General features: G+C 38.5%; 1 protein-coding gene and 1 pseudogene across 2 annotated transcripts in view; one reads left to right on the top strand and one right to left on the bottom strand.

Moving 5' to 3' along the window:
* The window catches only part of Skint11 (selection and upkeep of intraepithelial T cells 11), an 81645-nt gene extending 69741 nt beyond the window's left edge, over nucleotides 1–11904 (bottom strand). For both annotated transcript variants that reach the window (NM_001166027.1, NM_177669.4), the window contains exon 1: nucleotides 11754–11904. The gene's annotated coding sequence lies outside the window, so the exon portion shown is untranslated. The remainder of the gene's footprint in view (nucleotides 1–11753) is intronic.
* Gm15741 (predicted gene 15741) lies at nucleotides 9378–10174 on the top strand (annotated as a pseudogene).
* Nucleotides 11905–12234: the final 330 nt, after the last annotated feature.

Genomic DNA, 12234 nt, shown 5'->3' with positions numbered 1-12234 from the left:
TGAGTTATTGAATTCCTTCTTTATGTCCTCTACCATCATCATGAGATATGCTTTTAAATCCAGGTCTACCTTTTCAGGTGTGTTAGGGTGTCCTGGACTGGGCGAAGTGGGCGTTCTGGGTTCTGATGATGGTGAGTTGTCCTGGTTTCTGTTTGTAGGATTCTTACGTTTACCTTTCGCCATCTGGCAATCTCTGGAGTTAGTTGTTATAGTTGTCTTTGTTAAGAGATTGTTCCTCTGTTGATTTTGTTACCCTCTATCAGCAGGCGTGGGAGACAAGCTCTCTTCTCTGAGTTTCAGTGGTCAGAGCAGTCTCTGTAGGCAAGCTCTCCTCTTTCAGGGAAGGTGTACAGTTATCTGGTGTTTGGACCTCCTCCTGGCTGAAGGTGAAGGCCCAAAGCAGTATCTTTCCCAGAAGCTGTGTTGCTTTGGCCAGGAAGGTGGCCAGTTGTCTGGAGTCGAAGATGTTGCCGCCTCAGCAGCTCTGTGGCTCTCGCCAGGAAGGTGGCCGGCCGTCTGGAGCTGAGGATGGTGCCGCCTCAGAAGCTCTGTGGCTCTTGCCACGAAGGTGGCTGGTTGTCTGGAGCTGAAGATGGCGCCGCCCCAGAAGCTCTGCGACTCTCGCCCGTCCCAGAAACGGCTGGCACTCTGTATTCCACACGGTCACCCGTGCAGCCTGCCCTCCGCGGAGTCCCGGAGCCAAGAAGGCTTCCGCCGGCGCCTGTGCCACAAACCTCTCAGGCTGGGCAGACCCCCGTGCTCTCCAACAGAGAGATTTTCAAGTATAGAAGATACCTTAGAACATATTGACACAATGCTCAAAGAAAATTCAAAACAGAAAAATATTCCTACACCACAACATCTAGAAAATCAAGGGCATATTGAAAAGACCAAATCTAAGAATAATAGGAATTGTGGAGAACAAAGATTCACAGCTCAAAGGACCTGGAAACATGTTCAACAAAATCATAAAAGAAAACTTCCCCAGCTAAAGGAAGAGATGGTCATAAATGTACAGGAATCCTATAGAACACCAAATAGATTAGACCAGAAAAGAAAATCCTTTTGTACATAATAATCAAACCACTGAATGCACTGCATGAAACAAATAAAGAATGTTAAAGGTATAGGGGAAAGGCCACACATAACATATAAAGGCAGAACTAGCAGAAACACAGCAGCTTTCTCAACAGAGACACCAAAAGCCAAAAAAGCCTAGACAGAGGTCATGCAGACTATAAGAGAACACAAATTCCAGCCCAGACTATTATACCTCACAAAACTTTTAATCAACAAAGATGGAGAACCTAAATATTCTAGGAGAAAACCAAATTTAAATGATATCTATCTACCAATTCAGCCCTACAGAGAATTCTAGAAGGAAAACTCCAACAAAAGGAGGATACCTACACCAAAAAAGTCATCTTACAACCAAGCTAAAAGAAGAGAATCATGTGCACATAATGCTACCAGCAACAACAAACCTAACAGGAATTAGCAATCTTTTGTCTTTAATATCTCTCATTGTGAATGGGCTCAATTCCCCAATAACAAGACATAAGCTAACAGGCTGGATATGTAAAGATGATCCAGCATTTTGATGCATACAAAAGGCACATGTCAATAACAAATACAAATACTACCTCCAAGTAAAATGCTGGAAAAAGTCTTCCAAACAAATGGTCCCAAAAACCAAGCTGGAGTTGCCATCCTAATATCCAATAAAATAGACTATCAACCAAAAGTTATCAAGCAAGATGGGGAAGGACACTGCATAATCATCAAAAGAAAAATCCACCAAGAGAAAGACTCAATTCTGAACATTTGTGCCCCAAATGCAAGGGCACCTACATTAATAAAAGAAACTTTACTAAAGCTCAAAATAAACATTGAATTCCACACAGAAATAGTGGGAGACTTCAATACCACACTCTCACTAATGTACAGGTCATTGAAACAGACACTAAACAGAGACACAGTGAAACTAAAAGAGGTTATGAACCAAATAGATATAACAGATATATACAGAACATTCCACCCTAAAACAAAAGGATATACCTTCTTCTCAGCACCTCAAAGTGCCTTCTCCAAAATTGACCATATGATCAATCAGAAAACAAGCCTCAGCAGATATAAGTAAGAAGATTGAAATAATCTCATGTAAAGGGCTGCAATCTATGTGCCGCCACTAGATGGTGCTAAACCTCTTTGTGCGCAGCTGCGAGAGCACAGCCAGCCAAAGTCACCAGTCCGTCTCCGGGGCTTTTGCCCAATCCCTGGGGGCTTTAACCTATCCCCAGGGTGCATGAGGATCATGGGTGTTGCTACCAGTCCTAGTTTAGACACGTCACCAAAAGTATTTAAGCCACACACTTTCTGAGCCTTCTTTGTCTACCTCAATATGATATAGAAGTAAAAGTTAACCGTGGAAGAACCTGGTGTGTCCTGTGTTTATTTCCCGCGGGACGGGGATAAGCTCAGGATAATCTCATGCATCCTATTAGATCATCACAGACTAGGGCTAGACTTCAATAACAGCAAAAACAAGAGAAAACTCACATACCCACATAAACTGAACAACTCTCTACTCTATGATCACTGGTTCAGGAAAGAAATAAAGAAAGAAATTAAAGACTTCCTGGAATTCAATGAAAATGATGACATATCATACACAAACTTATGGGACACAATGAAAGCAGCACAAAGGGGAAATCTCATAGCACTAAGTGCCCTGGTAAAGAAATTGGAAAGATGCTATAGTGGCAAATTAAAAGCATGCCTGAGAGCACTATAACAAAAAGAAACAAACACACCCAAGAGGAGTAGAAGAAAGGAAATATTCAAATTCAGTACATAAATCAACAAAATGAAAGCAAAGTGAAGAATACAAAAAATTAACAAAACCAAAAGATGGTTCTTTGAGAAAATCAACAAAAGAGAGAAACCCCTAGTTGAACTAACTAAAGGGCCCAGAGACAATACCTAAATTAATAAAATCAGAAATGAAATGAGGACATAACAACTGAAACTGAGGAAAATCAAAAAAATCATCAGATCCTACTACAAAAACAAAGAATTAACAAAACTGGAAAATCTAGATGAAGTAGAGCATTTTCTAGGCAGCACATACCAACGTTAAATCAAGAGCACATAATCTATTAAACAGTTCCATATCCCCCAAGGAAAAAAGAAGAGGTCATTAAATTCCTACCAATCAACAAAAGCCCAGGGTCATATAGCTTTACTGAAGAATTCTAACAGACCATAAAAAAAGAGCTAATATCAATACTCCTCAAATTATTCCATAAAATAGAATCAGAAGGAACACTATTTAATTCATTCTATGAATCCACAATTACTGTGAGACCTAAACCACATAAGCACCTAACAAAAAAAGAGAATTTCAGATAAATTTCACTTCTAAATAGAGTGATATAATGTACATGGTATTGGTAAAGAGACAGACAGGTTGATGAATGGAGTAGAACTGAAGTTCCAGAAATAAAAGTACACACTATGGACATTTGATCTTTGATGAAGAAGCCAAAAACATACAAAGGAAAAAAATAAAGCATCTTCAATAAATGGAGTTGGTCTAACTGGCTGTCACTATGTAGAAAAATGAAAATAGACCCATGTTTGTCACCTTGCACAAAGCTCAAGTCCAAGTGGATCAAGGACCTAAACATAAATCCAGGAACGCTAAATCAAATAGAAGAGAAAGAGGGAAAGAGCCTCAAACTCATTGGCAAGGGGGGGGGGATTTCCTAAACAGAATTTCAGTGTCTCAGGCTCTAAGATCAAGAATTGATAAATGGAACCTCATGAAATTGAAAAGCTTTTCTATAGTCCAAGTACATAGTAAATAGGAAAAACTGGCAATCTACAGAATGGGGAAAAAAATCTCACTAACCTTACATCTGATAGAGGACTAATATCCAAAATATATACAGAATTCAAGAAGCTAACCTCCAAAAATCCAAATAACCCACTCAAAAATGCGTTATAGAACTAAAACAAGAATTCACAACAGAGGAATCTGGAATGGCTGAGAAGTACTTAAAAAAGTGTTCAAAGTACTTAGTGATCAAGGAAATGCAAATCAAAACGATCCTGAGGTAGACTCCACCTGTATCCAGGAGCTAAGCCTGTTCCACAAACCTCCACACACAAATCCTATCAGGAGAGATCTGTTATTGCAGAAGTGCTCTCACTCATGACCTCAGAGGTGGCCACTTTTGCTCCAATAACTGTCCACAGCAAGACTGGCCTGGAGCACACCAGACACAGGAACAGTGGAGCAGCTGGAGACAGGATCCTTCCAGTCTCCATCTGCACCCTGAAGCTAAGCGTGTCCGACAGCATTCCATGCCTAAACCCTACGAGAGAGCTAGTCTCCCCAAGAGTGCTGACATACCTAAGATTACTGGCTTACTGGCTCACAGGAAGTACAAGTTCCAGTCAGAGACAGCAAGACCAACTAACATCAGAGATAACAAGATGGTGAGAGGCAAGCACAAGAACTTTACCAACAGAAACCAAGGCTACTTGGCATCATCAGAACCCAGTTCTTCTACCACAGCAAGTCCTAGATACCCCAACACACTGGAAAAGCAAGATTCAGATTTAAAATCACTTTGCATGATGATGATAGACTTTAAGAAGGACATAAATAACTCACTTAAAGATATAAAGGAGAAGACAGCTAAACAGGTAGAAGCCCTTAAAGAGGAAACACAAAAATATCTTAAAGAATTACTTGAAAACACAACCAAACAGATGAAGGAATTGAACAAAACCATCCAGGATCTAAAAATGGAAATAGAAACAATAACATAAAGGAAGACAACTCTGGAGATGGAAAACCTAGGAAACAAATCAGGCATCATAGATGCAAGCATCACCAACAGAATACAAGAGATAGCAGAGATAATCTCAGTTGTAGAAGATACCATAGTAAACATTGACACAATAGTCATGGACAATACAAAAAGCAAAAATCTCTTAACTCAAAACATTCAAGAAATCCAGGACACAATGAAAAAACTGAAACTGAGAATAACATGTATAGAAGAGAGTGAATATTCCCAACTCAAAGGGCTAGTAAACATCTGCAACAAAATTATAGAATAAAACTTCCCTAACATAAAGAGATGCCCATGAATATACAAGAAGCCCACAGAACTCCAAATATATGAGAACAGAAAATAAATTCCTCCTGTCACATAATAATCAAAACACCAAATGCACAAAACAAAGAAAGAGTATTAAAAGCAGTAAGGGAAAAAGGTCAAGTAACATATAAAGGCAAACCTATCAAAATTATACCAGACTTCTTACCAGAGACTATAAAAGCCAGAAGATTCTAGGCATATGCCATACAGACGCTTAGAGAACAGAAATGCCAGTCCAGGCTACTATACCCAACAAAACTCTGAATTACCATAGATGTAAATACAAAGATATTCCATGAAAAAACAAATTTACACAGTATCTTTCCACAAATCCAGCCCTACAAAGGATAATAGATGGAAAACTCTAACACAGGCACGGAAACTATACCTTAGAAAAAGCAAGAAAATTATCTTCTTTTAACAAACCACAAAAGAAGATAGCCACATAAACATAATTCCACCTGTAACAAAAAATAACAGGAAGCAACAACCACTTTTCCTTAATATCACTTAATATCAATGGAATCAATTACCCAATAAAAAAGACATAAACTAACAGACTGGATATGTAAACAGAACCCTAAAAGAGAAGTTAGAAAATTTCCCAGACTTAAAATTACTTGAAAGAAGCATGAAACTCAAGAAGAACGAAGACAAAAGTGTGGACACTTTGCCCCTTCTTAGAAATGGGAACAAAACACCCATGGAAGGAGTTACAGAGACAAAATTCGGAGCTGTGACAAAAGGATGGACCATCTAGTGATTGCCGTATCCAGGGATCCATCCCATAATCAGCTTTCAAACGCTGACACCATTGCATACACTAGCAAGATTTTGCTGAAAGGACCCAGATATAGCTGTCTCTTGTGAGACTATGTCGGGGCCTAGCAAACACATAAGTGGATGATCAGAGTCAGCTATTGGATGGGTCACACGGCCCCCAATGGAGGAACTAGAGAAAGTACCCAAGGAGCTAAAGGGAACTGCAACCCTATAGGTGGAACAACAATATGAATTAACCAGTACCCTGGAGCTCTTGTCTCTAGCTGCATATGTATCAAAAGATGGCCTAGTTGGCCATCACTGGAAAGAGGCCCATTGGACTTGCAAACTTTATATGCCCCAGCACAGGGGAATGCCAGGGCCAAAAAGGGGGAGTGGGCGGGTAGGGGATTGAGGGGGTGGGTATGGGGGACTTTTGGGATAGCATTGGAAATGTAAACGAGGAAAATACCTAAAAAAAAAAAAATACTTGAAAGATCTTACTCTGGAGGTGGGATCTATAAGTTCCCTCTTTCTACTGTTGGGCATTTCATCAAAGGTCCCTCCCTGTGAGTTCTGGGAGTCTCTCACCTCCCTCAGGGCTTCAGTCATTTTCCCACACCCAATACCAAATCAGATTCCCCTCTCCCCTCCAGTCTCTCCCCACATTCCCTCCCAAGTCCTTCCCTCCTTCCCCACTTATGATTGCTTTCTTCTCTCTCCCATTTGGGACTGAGGCATCCTCTCTTGGGCACTTCAGTTTGTTGAACCTTTTGAATTCTGTGGACTCTATCTTGTGTATTCTGTATTTTTTTTTTTTTTTTTGGCTAATATCCACTTATTAGTGAGTACATACCACACATATCCATTTTGGGTTTGAGGTCCTTCACTTGTGGTTTGGGGTTGCCATCCCACACTCATACCTCTGACCCATAATTGTTTCTGTCTGAAAGAGTTACAGGGATGGAAATGGAGAGGAGTCTGAGGAAAAGAAGGTCTAGTGACAGGCCCAAAGTGGGATCCAGCTCAAGGGGAGTTCCTAAGGTCTGCGACTATTACTGAGGCTATGGAGCCTTCACAAAAATGGATCTAGCATGACTACTCTCCAAAAGACCCAACAAGCAGCTGAAAGAGTCAGATGCAGATATTTCCACATGCTTAATGGACAGAAGCAGCTAACCCATATTGTTGAATTAGGGAAGGCTGAAGGAAGCTGAGGAGAAGGTTGATCCTGTAGACGGGCCAGAAGTCTTAATTAGTCTGGACCTCCAAGATCTTTGAAAAAAATGGACCACCAAACAGCCAGCATACACCAGCTGATGAGGCCCCCAACACACATACAGTAGAGTATTTTCAGGTATATTCAGAGATGATACACCTAACCCTCAAGGGACTGGAGGCCCCAGGGAGTTTAGAGGTCAGGTGGGGTGATAGGTAGGGAGAAAGGGTGGAGAGGAGGTGTTGGATATGGAGCAGTCAGAGGGTAGATGGGAGCAGTGGGGAACAGAATATGGAGAGTAAAAAGTAAATTAAAAATAAATTTAAATTAAAAAAGAAAACAAACAAGACTTGAAATATCTACATCACTCATGCCTTGCCTAAGTCTTGATGAGATTACTTTTCTGTAAAGAACATTGCATGGACATATTGTAAGACTGGAATGGATTCTCTGTGTAGATTTAATGTTTTTGTACTTTTTTTCTTTCTTTTCTTTTTGAGAACTGAAATTCTTTATTTAAAAAGAAAAAAAAACTTCTCTTACCCTAAACATCTACAAAGTTTGTAGATGTTAAAGAGATGTTTAAAAATGATGGTTAAAGTTCTGTAATTATATGAAGCTGAAATTTTGCGGATCCAGAATCAACTCTCTTGGGCTTCCCTTAGCCATCTAAACAGGCATTTATTGCCCAGTCAGTTTTTAACTTAGCACTCTAGTGGCTATCAGTAAACTCATTTTTAACAATGTGGAGACAATGAGATTAGAAATATGGTTCAAGTGCTATAAGTGCATACTTTCAATTCTGGAAAGTTCAATTCCCAGCACCCACATCAGACATTTCACAACCACCAGAAATTCCAGCTTCACCACTGCAGGATCTGGGACTGACATACACATACCTACTTAGAGATAAAATAAAATAAAATAAAATAAAATAAAATAAAATAGATTAAATTAAAATGTAAGAATATATAAACAGACCTGTAACTTCCACCAACTCCAAGGCTTCATCAGATAGCATCTCCTCATATGTAGAATTTTTCTAATATTGGTTGTAATCCACTTACCTGATGGCCCCACTAATATATAAGTATCTTGATTTATGGTTTCCTTTGTTCTTTTGCTTCATGAAACTTTTACCAGCAGTTTCATCTAAATTTATGTTCCTGAGCCATGGCCATTAATATTTGGCTGCAAAATAAATTATCTTATTTTCTGAAATGAAATAGTTTTACATTGATACTTAAAGCCATGATGATGTTTGAACATCGTTTCAAAGTTTAATTTTGAGAGACATTTGATTCCACACTAAAAGTGAGAATGTGATATCACATACATATATAAACTAGAAATATCCATGAAACAACCATGGACAGGAAACTAATGAACTGAATTCTTGAAAGTGAGGGAATTTTTTTGAGGAGGAACATTCTGTGCCTGTTTTCACTTCTAATAAAATAGTGGGAGGAAGAGAAACCAATAATAACCAAAAAATGATAACAAAATTTATAACACTTGTGTTTGGGCTGGAATATTCTAGTAGAGGAGCCTTTGCAACAGATTACAAAGAATGCAAATGAAAGGTGGAGTATTGGAACATAAACCTATAATCTCAGTGTTAGATGTAGGAGTGGAACTAGGTGGATCCCAGAGGCTTGATCTAGCTAGCCAAACCAGTCAACTTGAGCTTCATTGAGAAACCCTGTCTCCAAAGTAAAATGGAAAGTTATTGAGGTAAATACCTGATGTTGGCCTTTGACTACACACATAAAACACACTGACACACACACACAAACAAAATAAACTTAGCATTGAGTACTATAATTAGAAGATTAAATTTGAAAATATAATATTAATATTGTGTCAAGATATAATTTATAAATATAACAATAAAATTAAATATACAAAAATCTAATAAGGTGAGGATAAGTTTCACACAATGAAAACTGTAAAATATTGTTTAGAGAAGTTAAGTAGCCACATGAAGGCAAAGCTGTAACAGTTCTTAGATGGACAAAAGTATTGTTTAAAAATACACTGTTAATTTTTACCTATACATTAAATTTAATTCCAAATCTAAACAGATTTTTGTAAGAAAGTTGGTATAGAACAAATACAACTTTGTGGGAAAGTTGAGGATACTGATTATCCATAAATGCCTATTTATTCAATGATTTAATATTCATTTATTCATTTATTTTCCTGAGGCACAGTCATTCTATATTGCCAGGAGTACCACAGTCTTGGATCTCCATTCAGGTGCAATACAGCCATGACTATCCTTCAGCAGCCCACCAGCAAGTCATACAGCCTGCTCTGCCTGGGCAAGCCCTTCTTGGAGCAAAGGTGATTGGCTCACACTCTGTTGAGAGGTTCATCTTGATTACCCCAGCCCCCAAGTTCCAGAAGAGTGGCCTGAACAGAAATTGTCCTTTCCTAAGACTCCCAGGGGACAAGTTCTATTACCTACCACCGAAAAGAGCTGGAGTTCCTGAAAAGTCCTTAGAACCTCTTGCTGAGTTGAGATCCCAGGATCTCCAGGCTCCATTCACAGCCCCTGTGCCTAGGCTCCCTTGAAACCACTAAGGAACTTCTTAACCCAATGAATTCTAAATGCTAGCAGTTTGCCAGACAAATTGCAGAAATAATTTATCACATATTCTAGAGGCATAGCCATGAGGTGGGGAAATTTGTGATCTTTGTGTTGGTGAATAGCTTCCAAGATACAACTGACATATATAAGTATAGAATCTGAGGTACAGATTTTATTAAACAGGTGGAGCACTGCCTTAAAGAAAAAAAACAGTATGGATAATTATAGCAATCAGCCCCAAATGCAAACAGCTTGTAGAAGGCACTGAGTCACATCTAGATGAGAATGAGCATGGCTTCCATTCATGGAATTATGCAAATTGGGTTCATAAAACAAGGAATCATGAACTTCAGATTCATCTCTGTGCTCTTCCCAAATTCTAAGAAGAGGCATGTGCCCACATGGCTTCAGAACACTCTTGGGCTAATTTCTAGCTGCTGTAAGAATTAAAAAGAAAACAAACAAACAAACAAACAAACAACCCTGCTGTTTCTGTTCCAAGGAGAATATATGACTCCTTTGTATAACCCTCAGTCCACCTTTCAGATGATAGGCTTGTGGCATTAGTAATCTCTAGATCAGCAGGACCTCGTTTTTACTATGTTCTTGGAGCTGTGGCTGGATAATGACAGTCGTTTGTTTTTTAATGACTCCTGGGTGTAGGGGCACTCAGGTCCCAGAACAACTCTTCTGAAGAGTTCCCTGTCTCCTAATACTTTAGAACTCTGTACTTCCTCCCTTTAAAATGTATACAATGTACCCAACTTCTCCTGAGTACAGATTGTCCACTCTGGGCTTCCAGTATTTAGTAAGTAGATGCTGCAGGGCTTGGCAGCAAACATGCATGACCACAAACAGTCTCTTAGCACTTTAGCTACTTTGATGTGATGGTCAGATATTTATGTGTTCCCAGACCAAACTGACTCATGTTCAAATAATTAGATAAATTTTAGAGCAATTTTATTTAAACCAATTGAATCTCTAATAGACACTAAATATCCATTAAGACTTACACTAACTTATGAGAACCATAGACCAGCTTGTTACTCAAACTCTGAAATGAACCAAGTTTGCCTAAAGTAATAGTTGGTCCAGGATATATGTGACTGTATATATCAAGGTGAACAAAAGGTCTCATCATAGTCATGTCTTATTAGCATGGTTGTCCAAAGTTTGCTACAGGGCAGAAATGCTATATATATATATATATATATATATATATATATATATATATATATATATATATATATACCCTCCTTCTCTTCCTATGAAGCCATTGATTGAATAGCTTTCACGGATCTTCCACTATTACTTATATTTGATCTCTTCTCCCACATAGAAAAGAGCAGTTCATCATCACTGAGTTACATAATTAACACAAAAACATCTTGTTGAGGAGGTAATACAAGCATGCTTCTCATGATCTCTTGTCAGGGCACTAGATTACAAACCTGTAGTTAAAACTTTCATTGCTGATCAAGAAGCGTGCTGTTTTAAGAAACATGTACCTGTTTATAATACATATATATCTACAGGTAGGGTTTGAACATGTTCTTTCTGTAATAAGGTTGATCCACCACTGGCATCCAGCATCTCAGGTTTCTAACAAGGTAGCATGTTGAACCTGAAGGAATCTTGTTTAAACAATTTAGACCATGTCGGAAAGGATAAATCATTGTCCTGAAGAGGAACAAGCATCCAAGTGTTCTGTTTACATTAGTGTTTTAACAACCTAAAGAAGAGAAGGCAACATGTGTTCTGAAACTACTTCTATCAGCATCTATTTGCCTCTGAACTAACTGTCAAATGCTATATATTGATCTTTGTTAGCTTTCTTTAAACTGGCCATTAGAAAACTACTCTTGTTGAAACACCCACAGTAGGAGCCAATGTATAGTAGGAAAACTAGGATTAAAAAATAATTTACAGACTCTGCCCTACAAATAAGTATTGTATATAATACATTGTATATAATGCATTGTAAGCAAAGTATTAGATTACTCACCCAAATGTAGTTTAACCAATGCAAAATGTCAGCATGAACTTGCTCCCTCTGTGTTCTCAGAGACAATTCTGTGGAAGTCAATGTTACTGTGTGAAAAGAAAGAACAGAGCTAATCTAGCAATCAGCTCAATCACCCTGCATAGCTCAAATTAGTAAACCTGAGTCACACCAAGGCAAGTCACCACCAGAAACAGAAAGCATTTATGAAAGTCAGTCTAGCAGCTCTGTTCTTGAATGAAGGAAATCCCCTCACTTAACATTGCATAAAATCAATTTGTTTCTTTCTTTCAGCTTTATTGAAGAATAATTAGTAAACTAAAACTGTCTCTTTAAGGTATGCAAATACAAGATAGTATTTTGACATATAAAATCTGAATTGCCACAGTCAAGCTAATTTGCGTATGTCTCACTTCACATATGACATTTTTTGTGGTAGGTACACATGAGAACTACCTCCTAGGAAGTTGACAAATTTATGTGA

This window comes from Mus musculus, chromosome 4, assembly GCF_000001635.26.
Source record: "Mus musculus strain C57BL/6J chromosome 4, GRCm38.p6 C57BL/6J".
Lineage (NCBI taxonomy): Eukaryota > Metazoa > Chordata > Mammalia > Rodentia > Muridae > Mus > Mus musculus.
The sequence above is the reverse complement of the archived record's forward strand: the minus strand, read 5'-3'. Positions and strand labels throughout refer to the sequence as shown.